This window comes from Schistocerca serialis, chromosome 3 (genome assembly GCF_023864345.2).
Source record: "Schistocerca serialis cubense isolate TAMUIC-IGC-003099 chromosome 3, iqSchSeri2.2, whole genome shotgun sequence".
In the NCBI taxonomy this organism is placed as follows: domain Eukaryota; kingdom Metazoa; phylum Arthropoda; class Insecta; order Orthoptera; family Acrididae; genus Schistocerca; species Schistocerca serialis.
The window spans coordinates 563,464,704-563,476,015 of record NC_064640.1 but is presented as its reverse complement, the minus strand read 5'-3'; the positions used below and the strand labels follow the sequence as shown (position 1 = coordinate 563,476,015).

At 47.7% G+C, this 11,312-nt stretch overlaps 1 non-coding gene across 1 annotated transcript; it reads right to left on the bottom strand.

The window, feature by feature from the left end:
- Positions 1-9,078: 9,078 nt before the first annotated feature.
- Trnat-ugu (transfer RNA threonine (anticodon UGU)) lies at positions 9,079-9,153 on the bottom strand. The gene has a single exon. It is a non-coding gene; the product is annotated as a tRNA-Thr (tRNA).
- Between the last annotated feature and the right edge of the window lie 2,159 nt (positions 9,154-11,312).

Genomic DNA, 11,312 nt, shown 5'->3' with positions numbered 1-11,312 from the left:
TTTGTGGACACGTGCGTAGCGAGCACGGGACCCCGAGCTAATGTGGCCCTCCTTCCTTTCCAGGCTGCATACCTTCCCTTCCCTTTCCGCATCCCTCCCCGTCCCCCATCTTCGCCCTCCCCCCCTCACCTCTGGCTCTTTCCTTCCCTTTCTCCCCCTCTGGGAGTATGGTTTGTGCCTACGTCCGGAGACGGACGCTCGAAACTGTTCCAAATTCCTTGCTTTTACACTTGCAAGTCCTCGTCCTTCCTCTGTCCTTCTCTTTTCCTTCCCTCTTCTCCTTGCCCTTTTCTCCGCTGCGGCGTTTGAGACCCCCTTTTCTTTCCTTTCCCTTTCTCTTTTTTCCTCCCTGTGCGTGTCTGAAGGCCGACCCACGCACTTCCATGCGTAGCCGGTGACGGGGTAACGCGTAATTCCCCGCCCCAGGTAGACAGGTAGGACACGTACGTACCCCCTGGTAACGGCCAGGCCCAGGGAGGGGTGATTACCCGAGCTGATACCTTCCGAAAGTGCCGATTGGTCCCTCCGTCCGTTTGTCGGGAGGTGTGACCTGAGGTGTGAACAATCACCTAAGGCGGGTGTGCCCTCGGTGAGGGCCCCCACAAGGGAGGAGCGCGCCATCGGAGACGCCGGTAATCATGGGGGATTCTTCCGCAATGGTTTCCTCACCTTCCACTATGTCTGCTCACAAACGTAAGTTCACTGAGTCTCAGCCACAGACAGTTCTTCCATCGTTGCCACAGTTCCTTGTTGTTTCTCGGTCTGACGAAGGTCACGACTTTTCCACGGTCAACCCTTTCATTATTCAGAAAGGTGTCGACGCAATTGCGGGTCCTGTAAAGTCTTGTTCCAGATTACGGAATGGCACCCTGTTGTTAGAAACACACAGTGCCCTCCAGGCTCAAAAATTGCTGCGTACATCTCTGCTCCACACCTTCCCTGTCCGGGTGGAACCGCACCGTACCTTAAATTCCTCGCGTGGAGTCGTTTATACACGCTCCCTCGATGGATTGTCTGACGAAGAAATTCAGCACTATCTGTCTGACCAAGGCGTCACGGCTGTTCATCGGGTTATGAAAATGGCTGACTCGAACATCATTCCAACCCGCACTGTCTTCTTGACATTTGACAAAGTTCAACTCCCATCAAAAATCAAAGCAGGCTATGAGATAATTTCCGTTCGCCCTTATGTCCCAAACCCTACGCGTTGCTATCGCTGTCAGCGGTTCAATCACACCAGCCAGTCCTGTTCCAATCCGGCCAAATGTGTTACGTGTGGCAGGGATGCCCATGAGGGTGCTTGTCCACCTCCATCCCCTCGCTGCATCAACTGTATGGGTGACCACGCTGCTTCCTCTCGAGATTGCCCTGTTTTTAAGGACGAAAAGCTGATCCAGGAAATAAGAGTGAAGGAAAAGGTGTCGACCTTTGCTGCTCGAAAGTTACTCGCCAGTCGACAGCCCACCGTGCCTGAGAAAGGAAAATACAGCACTGTCCTTGCTTCTCCTCGGCCAACAAAGGAGGCGGCCACGCAGACTTGCGACCTCACATTTAGTACCACGATCGTCAGATCGGCCAGCGCAAAGATCGCCCGTTCAACCTCACCTCTTTCGCCTGCCCACTCTATGGCTCACCCTTCGTCGGGTTCTGCTAAATCTCGAGCCCAAAAGTCAGACGCCAAGTCTTCAAAAAAAGAGCATTCTCGTGAAGAGTTTTTACGTACTGCAACTTCACAACCATCGGTTCCTCCTTCATCTAAACATACCTCCAAGAAGGCTACGAAGAAACACAGTTCCTCTCCTTCTCCGCCAAGGCGTGTCCCATCTACAGCACCACCTGGCGGAAATCGCCCTCGGCCATCTTCTGTGTCGCCGAGGCGCACTGTTGGTGGCCGGTCAACTGGCCGATCATTGGTGGCAGGAGCTGCTCCTGACCAACCTATGGATCAGGATCTTCTGCCTTCGACTGAATGCCATTCCATGCTGTCGGTCGCAAGCTCTGAGCAGTCGTTGAGTTGACAGCACCCTTGGTCACGTTCCTCCATTTTCTGTTCACCCCATGTCCATTATCCACTGGAATATCCGCGGCATTCGCGCCAATCGGGAGGAATTGTCGATCCTCTTACGATCCTACTCGCCGGTCATCTTCTGTCTTCAGGAAACAAAGCTGCGTCCCTATGACCGCTTTGTTCTCCCTCATTTTCAGTCCATCCGATATGACCTCCCCTCTGTTGAAGGCACTCCAGCCCATGGAGGACTCATGATTCTGCTCCATGATACTCTCCATTATCACCCAATCCCCTTAAACACTTCCTTTCAAGCTGTCGCCATCCGTCTTTCCCTTTCTGGATACACGTTCTCTCTTTGTACGGTATACATTCCATCGTCTACACCACTGGCACGAGCTGATCTCCTTCATCTTCTTGATCAGCTTCCACCCCCCTATTTGCTGGTTGGGGACTTCAATGCCCACCACCCGCTTTGGGGATCTCCACATCCTTGTCCACGTGGCTCACTATTGCTAGACGTCTTCCACCAAGCGGATCTAGTCTGCCTCAACACTGGGGTCCCCACATTTTTGTCTGCCTCCACGGCAAATTTATCCCATTTGGACCTTGCGGTCGGTACTGTTCCGCTAGCTCGGCGCTTCGAATGGTTCGCCCTTGATGATACACACTCGAGTGACCACTTTCCATGTGTTCTTCGACTGCAGCCTCAACTGCCATATATGCGCTCGCGACGCTGGAAGTTTGCCCAAGCAGATTGGACACTTTTTTCGTCTCTAGCGACATTCGATGACCGTCGCTTTCCCAGCGTCGACGATGAGGTCACACATTTTACCGACGTTATTCTCACAGCTGCGGAACGTTCAATACCACGCACCTCCGAATTGCCCCGGCGCCCTCCAGTTCCTTGGTGGAACGAGGCATGCCGTGACGCAATACGTGAGCGGCGACGTGCTCTTCGCATTTTCCGTCACCATCCAACTTTGTCCAACTGTATCCGATATAAGCAGCTCCGTGCGCGATGCCGTCGCGTCATCCGCGATAGCAAGAAGGCAAGCTGGAAATTCTTTACTAGCTCATTTAACAACTTCACTCCCTCCTCGGAAGTTTGGAGTCGGCTTCGACGGTTCTCAGGCGCGCCTAGTTTCTCCCTGGTCTCTGGGCTCACTGTCGCGCATGATACCTTAGTGGACCCCGTCGCAATTTCTAACTCATTGGGTCAGCATTTTGCTGAGATTTCGAGCTCTTCAAATTACCCGCCAGCGTTTCTCCCGAAGAAACGTGCAGCGGAAGTGCGACATCTTGCTTTCTCCTCTCAAAATCGCGAAAGCTACAATACTGTTTTCTCCATGCGCGAACTTCAACATGCACTCTCTTCTTCTCGCTCCTCCGCCCCAGGACCGGATGGTATCCATGTCCAAATGTTGCTGCATTTATCAACCCATAGCCTGCGTTACCTCCTTCGCCTTTATAATCGAATTTGGACCGACAGTACCTTTCCCAGGCGATGGCGGGAAGCTATTGTCGTTCCCGTTCCGAAACCTGGAAAGGACAAACATCTCCCCTCTAGCTATCGCCCCATTTCTCTCACGAGTAGTGTCTGTAAGGTTTTGGAGCGTATGGTGAATTACCGTTTAGCTTGGTGGCTGGAGTCCCGCAGTCTTTTAACACCAGCCCAATGCGGATTCCGAAAGCATCGTTCTGCTGTTGACCATCTTGTTGCTCTCTCCACTTATATCATGAACAATTTTCTCCGGAAACGCCAAACGGTAGCAATATTTTTTGATCTGGAGAGAGCGTACGATACCTGTTGGAGGACAGGCATCCTCCGCACACTGTTCTCTTGGGGCTTTAGAGGCCGGCTGCCCCTTTTTCTTCGCGAATTTATGGCAGAGCGCACATTTAGGGTGCGGGTGAACACTACTCTCTCCCGTACTTTCTCCCAAGAAAACGGGGTACCCCAGGGCTCCGTGCTGAGTGTTGTTCTGTTTGCCATCGCCATTAATCCAATTATGGATTGTCTCCTTCCTGATGTCTCGGGCTCCCTCTTTGTGGACGATTTTGCGATCTACTACAGCTCTCAACGGACCAGCCTTCTTGAAAGACGTCTTCAGGGATGTCTCGATCGCCTCCACTCGTGGAGCATCGAAACCGGCTTCCGTTTCTCACCCAGTAAGACCGTTTGTGTTAATTTTTGGCGACGTAAGGAGTTTCTTCCGCCCTCCTTACATCTAGGTCCTGTCAACCTTCCGTTTTCCGACGTCGCTAAATTCTTGGGTCTTATGTTTGACAGAAAACTGTGCTGGTCCTCCCACGTTTCCTATCTTTCGGCTCGCTGTCTGCGTTCCCTTAACACCCTCCGTGTCCTGAATGGTACCTCTTGGGGAGCGGACCGAGTGGTCCTTCTCCGCCTCTATCGCGCCTTAGTGCGCTCGAAATTGGATTATGGAAGCATAGTCTACTCCTCTGCTCGGCCGTCTATTCTTCGGCGTCTCGACTCTATCCACCACCGTGGATTACGTTTAGTGTCTGGAGCTTTTTACACCAGCCCTGTGGAAAGCCTTTATGCTGAGACTGCTGAACCTCCTCTGTCCAATCGGCGGGCAGTCCTTCTGAGTCGTTATGCTAGCCATCTGTCTTCCATGCCTGCTAATCCAGCCCATAACCTTTTTTTCGACGCCTCCTTTGATGTTGGGTATGCAGGCCGCTCCTCCTCCCTACTACCCCCGGGAGTCTGCTTCCGTCAACTGCGCCATTCTCTTTCCTTCCGCTTTCCTAAAACCTTCTTGCCAACTTGGGGTACAGCACCGCCTTGGCTCTGTCCCCGGATTGACTTGCTCAGAGACCTATGTCAATTTCCCAAGGATGGTACCCCTACACTTGTTTACCGTCGGGCATTTGCTGCTCTATGTGCACAAATGACGGAAGCCACGTTTATTTACACCGATGGCTCGAAAACATCGTTAGGTGTAGGGAGTGCCTATATTGTTGGCGACACCCCAAATCACTTTCGGCTTCCCGACCAGTGTTCGGTTTATACTGCGGAGCTTTACGCTGTTCTCCAGGCTGTCCACTACATCCGCCGCCATCAGCGGATACAGTACGTAATCTGCTCAGATTCTCTCAGCTCTCTCCTAAGTCTCCAAGCTCTTTACCCTGTGCACCCTCTGGTCCACCGGATTCAGGACTGTCTGCGCTTGCTCCACCTGGGGCGCGTCTCAGTGGCGTTCCTCTGGCTCCCGGGACACGCTGGTATCTGTGGAAATGAGGCGGCCGATGTAGCGGCCAAGGCTGCAGTCTCTCTTCCTCGGCCAGCTCTTCAGTCTCTTCCGTTTAGCGATCTACGGAGCGGTTTATGTCGCCAAGTTACTCATTTATGGCATGCGCATTGGTCAACACTTCCCCACAATAAATTGCGGGAAGTGAAAGCCCTTCCTTGCGCTTGGACCTCTTCCTCCCGAACGCGTCGTCGGGAGGAGGTAATTTTAGCTCGACTCCGGATAGGGCACTGTCTTTTTAGTCATAGACATCTTTTAAGCGGTGATCCTCCCCCACTCTGTCCCCACTGCTCTCAGCTGTGGACGGTCAGACACCTTTTAATTGAATGCCCCTATTTTAATCCGTTACGATCCCGTCTACAGCTATCGCCTGATCTATCGTCGATTTTAGCAGATGACACGCGCTCAGCTGACCGCGTTCTACAGTTTATTAGTGACAGTGAAATGACGTCAGTCATTTGAAGTTTTTTTTTGGGGGACAACCAACCCCTTTCTATAGTGGACTTTTAAGCATTCCTTCTGCCTTTAGTTTCTCAAATTTTCTGACTTTGTTTCCATTGCTGCTGATTTTAAATTTCGTTTTTTTCTTGTTTTCTACGTCACGGGCTGGGCGCTAATGACCATAGAAGTTTTGCGCCCTAAAACCACAAACAAAAAAAAAAAAAAAGGATTCGAACCTGCGACCGTAGCGGTCGCGCTGTTCCAGACTGTAGCGCCTAGAACCGCTCGGCCACCCCGGCCGCCATACTTGTATACTGACCTTTCGTTATTTGTCTAAATATGAACTACAATCTGATTCGCATATATATGACATGGGTTAGCGCCGGCAGAAAGCAATGACTAACGGTTGGATGCCGTTGAAGTCCCGTTACATTGATGGCAAGACAAATGTTCGCAAACCACCTCTATTGCCTCAAAAAACAATTGTATCTTAAATATCGAAAGACCGACGTCCACACTGTCACAGCGCGTTGAAACACAGCAACGAAAGCTGATGAAAATTTGTGACCGACTGGGCTTCGAACCTAGACCTCCTGCTTACTTGAATGACGTGCTGATCACTGCACTATTATTATTATTATTTTTTTTTTTAAAGTTTGAGAAGACTTTCAGCACCAGGTAGGCGGAGACAAAGAAGACAGGGGTCGAAGATCCGAGGCCTGGCCACCTGTCACTGAGCAGCTGCATTATTTCCATGTATTCCATGTTTGCACTCATATATTCCTTTAAACTGTAGAACAAAATTGAACTAGTAATTAAGGTAAAATAAATTACAGATTGCCGCCTCCAATGGCGTGCGTTCCTTGTAGAACATAACTTATAACAGTGAAAGGGGTCACGAAAAAATACATAACAAACATTCATTCAGAAATGTATTCACAATTTCAGTTATTATGCACTCGATGCATATGAGGTCTGTAAGAAAGCCATATATTTTTCAACAAATGAAAGAAATTTCGGAGCTGGAGGGGTTTTGACAAATTAGAACAGTTCTGATTTTAGAACCAACGTAAAAGAATATTCCAGGAATAAAAAAAAGTGAAAGAATAGTATTCTGCTTCTAATCAATAAAATTGTCCACCTCTTTGTAGCCCACATAAAGCAATAGATAAAAAATTTTAAACCATTCCTTATATTTGTTATTCTTCTTCAGCTTAACATGTTCTTCTGCAATATAGAACATGTACTCTTTTAAGTTCTAAGTTTTGTTTGTTACGACGTGAAACAAAAACTGTCCCAGAAGCCACGAATAACTGTTATTCTTTGCGGACGGGTAACATTTCCAGACGGGTTGTAAAGCTTCAGTTATCGGTATATGACTTTCTACGGTTCTGTTGATTGTGCTAATTTCTTCCTAGTCCAGTTCCAAATTCTGTTTCTGTTTTCACATAAGAAGGTGTGCGTTACAGTTTCTACAAGCCGACATTTGTCGCAGTATGGACATGGTCTCAATTTGATTTTCCATAATCGTTCCACTGTGGGTATGGTTTCGTTTACAACGTGGCACCATACTGCACTGACTCTAGTTGGTATAATTTTATTGTTGATATTTTTCCAGACGTTCCTCCAGTTTTTTGTAGGTTAATTTACCGGAATTGGTTCTTGAAGACGATGTCTGGTAATATAATCATAAACGGTTCTATTGTTGGTTTGTGCTGGTGGAAGTCTTATACAGCTCCAATCGCCATAGTACTTTCGGACGTAATCTATGCTGGCGTACTACATTAACAGGAGCGTTCCTATCCCCAGGATCTAACGAGAGGAACAGGAGTTTCGTGATGCCTGTCTTAGTGGCATGTATTAGTTTAAAAGCAGTTCTTTAATTCCAAGTCCTCCGTTGTGCCTCTGCAAAGTCGCCGTGTGGAGGGATTCTTTGAAGATATTTTGTTTCCACACATACCAAGAGGCTACAGCTAATATTTTATGTGCAGTGACCTGCGGTATCGGCAAGACTGCTGCGACATGATATACCGAGTGATCAAAAAGTCAGTATAAATTTGAAAACTTAATAAACCACTGAATAATGTAGATAGAGAGGTAAAAATTGACACACATGCTTGGAATGACATGGGGTTTTTATTAGAACCAAAAAAACATCCCATATTGCTAGGCGCGTGAAAGATCTCTTGCGCGCGTCATTTGGTGATGATCGTGTGCTCAGCCGCCACTTTCGTCATGCTTGGCCTCCCAGGTCCCCAGACCTGTCTGTGCGATTATTGGCTTTGGGGTTACCTGAAGTCGCAAGTGTATCGTGATCGACCGACATCTCTAGGTTTGCTGAAAGACAACATCCGACGCCAATGCCTCACCATAACTCCGGACACGCTTTACAGTGCTGTTCACAATATTATTCCTCGACTACAGCTATTGTTGAGGAATGATGGTGGACATATTGAGCATTTCCTGTAAAGAGCATCATGTTTGCTTTGTCTTACTTTGTTATGCTAATTATTGCTATTCTAATCAGATGAAGCGCTATCTTTTGGACATTTTTTGAACGTTTGTATTTTTTTGGTTCTGATAAAAGCCCATGTCATTCCAAGCATGTGTGTCAATTTGTACCTCTCTATCTACATTATTCCGTGATTTATTCAGTTTTCAAATTTATACTGACTTTTTGATCAACCGGTATTTTGCTAAGTATGTATGTATTTATAAACTGAGCTTTCTGCAGTCGGTCTAACGATCGCATGTCATGGCCCTTCAACAAGGTTCCAATGACATTAAGTTTCCGCTCCCAATTGTTCGTGGCCATGCGCTTGGGATTCGCCCTTAACCACGATCCGAGTTACATCTAACCAGTGCGCACCTATTGCACTATTGTAAGAACCAAGATGCAGTATTTTGGATTTAAAATTTTGTAAATTTGTGGTAAGAACTTATGAGACCAAGCTGCTTAGGTCATCGGTCCCAAAGCTTACATACTACTTAATCTAACTTAAACTAACTTACGCTATGGACAACACACACAGCCATGCCGGAGGGACGACTCGAACCTCCGACGGTGGGCACTGTCGGGACACAGCAACCAACCTCTCTGCAGCAGCTATCTACACACGCTCCTCGTCAGACGCGAATTCTCATCTTTGCCACATACCACAATGACGTCACTACATAAATATGCCAACAAACACAAACAAAAATAAAAATATATATGACGGTAGTATCTGTTCCCGAAAGAACAGTTCCCGTGGATGACCATGCAGCTTTGCTAGAAATGAAATGATAATTAAATGGACACCCTAGCTGCAAGCAGGCGTTGATATACTTCATTGGGGACATGTTGAAAATGTGTGCCCCGACCGGGACTCGAACCCGGGATCTCCTGCTTACATGGCAGACGCTCTATCCAACTGAGCCACTGTGGGCACAGAGGATAGTGCGTCTGCAAGGACTAATCCCTTGCACGCTCCCCGTGAGATTCATATTCCCAACATGTCCACACCACTACATTCGTAATGCGCCTAATAGATGTTTGCCCATCATACTCATTACTCGTGGCAGATTAATCTACCAAGTCCCGTACGAGTTCGGGCATAGCGTGTGCGTTTGCACAAGAAGGTCAATGGCCGGGAAGCCATATTTTTAACTATATGTGACGGCAGTATCTGTTCCCGAAAGAACAGTTACGGTGGATGACCATGCAGCTTTGCTAGAAATGAAATGATAATTAAATGGACACCCTAGCTGCAAGCAGGCGTTGATATACTTCATTGGGGACATGTGTAAAATGTGTGCCCCGACCAGGAGTGGAACCCGGGATCTCCTGCTTACATGGCAGACGCTCTATCCTTCTGAGCCACCGCGGGCACAGAGGATAGTGCGTCTGCAAGGACTTATCCCTTGCACGCTCCCCGTGAGATTCACATTCCAAACATGTCCACACCACTACATTCGTAGTGCGCCTTAGGCGCGAATCTTAGGCGTGAATCTCACGGGGAGTGTGCAAGGGATAAGTCCTTGCAGACGCACTATCCTCTGTGCCCGCGGTGGCTCAGAAGGATAGAGTGTCTGCCATGTAAGCAGGAGATCCCGGGTTCGAGTCCCGGTCGGGGCACACGTTTTCAACATTTCCCCAATGAAGTATATCAACGCCTGCTTGCAGCTAGGGTGTCCATTTAATTATCATTTCAAAAATAAAAATGACACAATAATGTCTCATTCCAAAAACAAAATGAAACTAATGGGACAATCATGGAAAATCGGAGGTTTAGGGCAGGGACAAGCTAAATATACGACAATAAAAGAACACCGCACCATCCCAAAACAAATAATATAAATAAAAACGTAAATGATGGCATTCCGCTACACCAACAAAACCACAGGAATCAAACGTTTCCCTTGACCGGTATAGCTCAACCACAGCTACCAAAAGACATCATATCATCACCCATCTCAGAACGTACTGATACACTTGTTAACTTCACTGTCATATCCGTACCTGACAAATAAGCAATAAAAAATATTTAGACTTCTTTCCGCACAACAAACACCAGACTTATCAGACCTAAAACAGCACCATCTGGAGAAAGCCTGAGGTTACTGTTTCTGTTGCCTACTATATCATTAATATATAACATGTACAGTGAGTGACCCAACACTCTTTCCTGGGACGTACCTGATGTTACTTCAGCAACTGTGGCTGACTCTCCGTCCAAGATAACATGGTTCATGTGAAGTACCATCCACCATTTGATGGCCTCTTGTGTATACAGGGTGTTACAAAAAGCTACGGCCAAACTTTCAGGAAATATTCCTCACACAAAAATAAAGAAAATATGGTATGTGGACATGTGTCCGGAAATGCTTAATTTCCATGTTAGAGCTCATTTTAGTTTCATCAGTATGTACTGTACTTCCTCGATTCACCGCCAGTTGGCCCAATTGAAGGAAGTTAATACTGACTTCGGTGCTTGTGTTGACATGCGACTCATTACTCTACAGTACTAGCATCAACCACTTCAGTACGTAGCACCAATGGGTTAGTGTTCATCACAAATGTGGTTTTGCAGTCAGTACAATGTTTACAAATGCGGAGTTGGCAGATGCCCATTTGATGTATGGATTAGCATGGGGCAATAGCCGTGGCGCGGTACATTTGTATTGAGACAGATTTCCAGAATGAAGGTGTCCCGACAGGATGATGTTCGAAGCAATTGATCGGCGTCTTAAGGAGCACGGAACATTCCAGCCTATGACTGGAGAAGACCTAGAACAATGAGGACACCTGCAATGGACGAGGCAATTCTTCGTGCAGTTGACGATAACCCTAATGTCAGCGTCAGAGAAGTTGCTGCTGTTCCAGGGTTATATTGACCACGTCACTGTGTGGAGAGTGCTACGGGAGAACCAGTTGTTTCCGTACCACGTACAGCGTGTGCAGGCACTATCAGCAGCTGATTGGCCTCCACGGGTACACTTCTGCAAATGGTTCATCCAACAATGTGTCAATCCTCATTTCAGTGCACATGTTCTCTTTACGGATGAGGCTTCATTCCAACGTGATCAAATTGTAAATTTTCAAAATC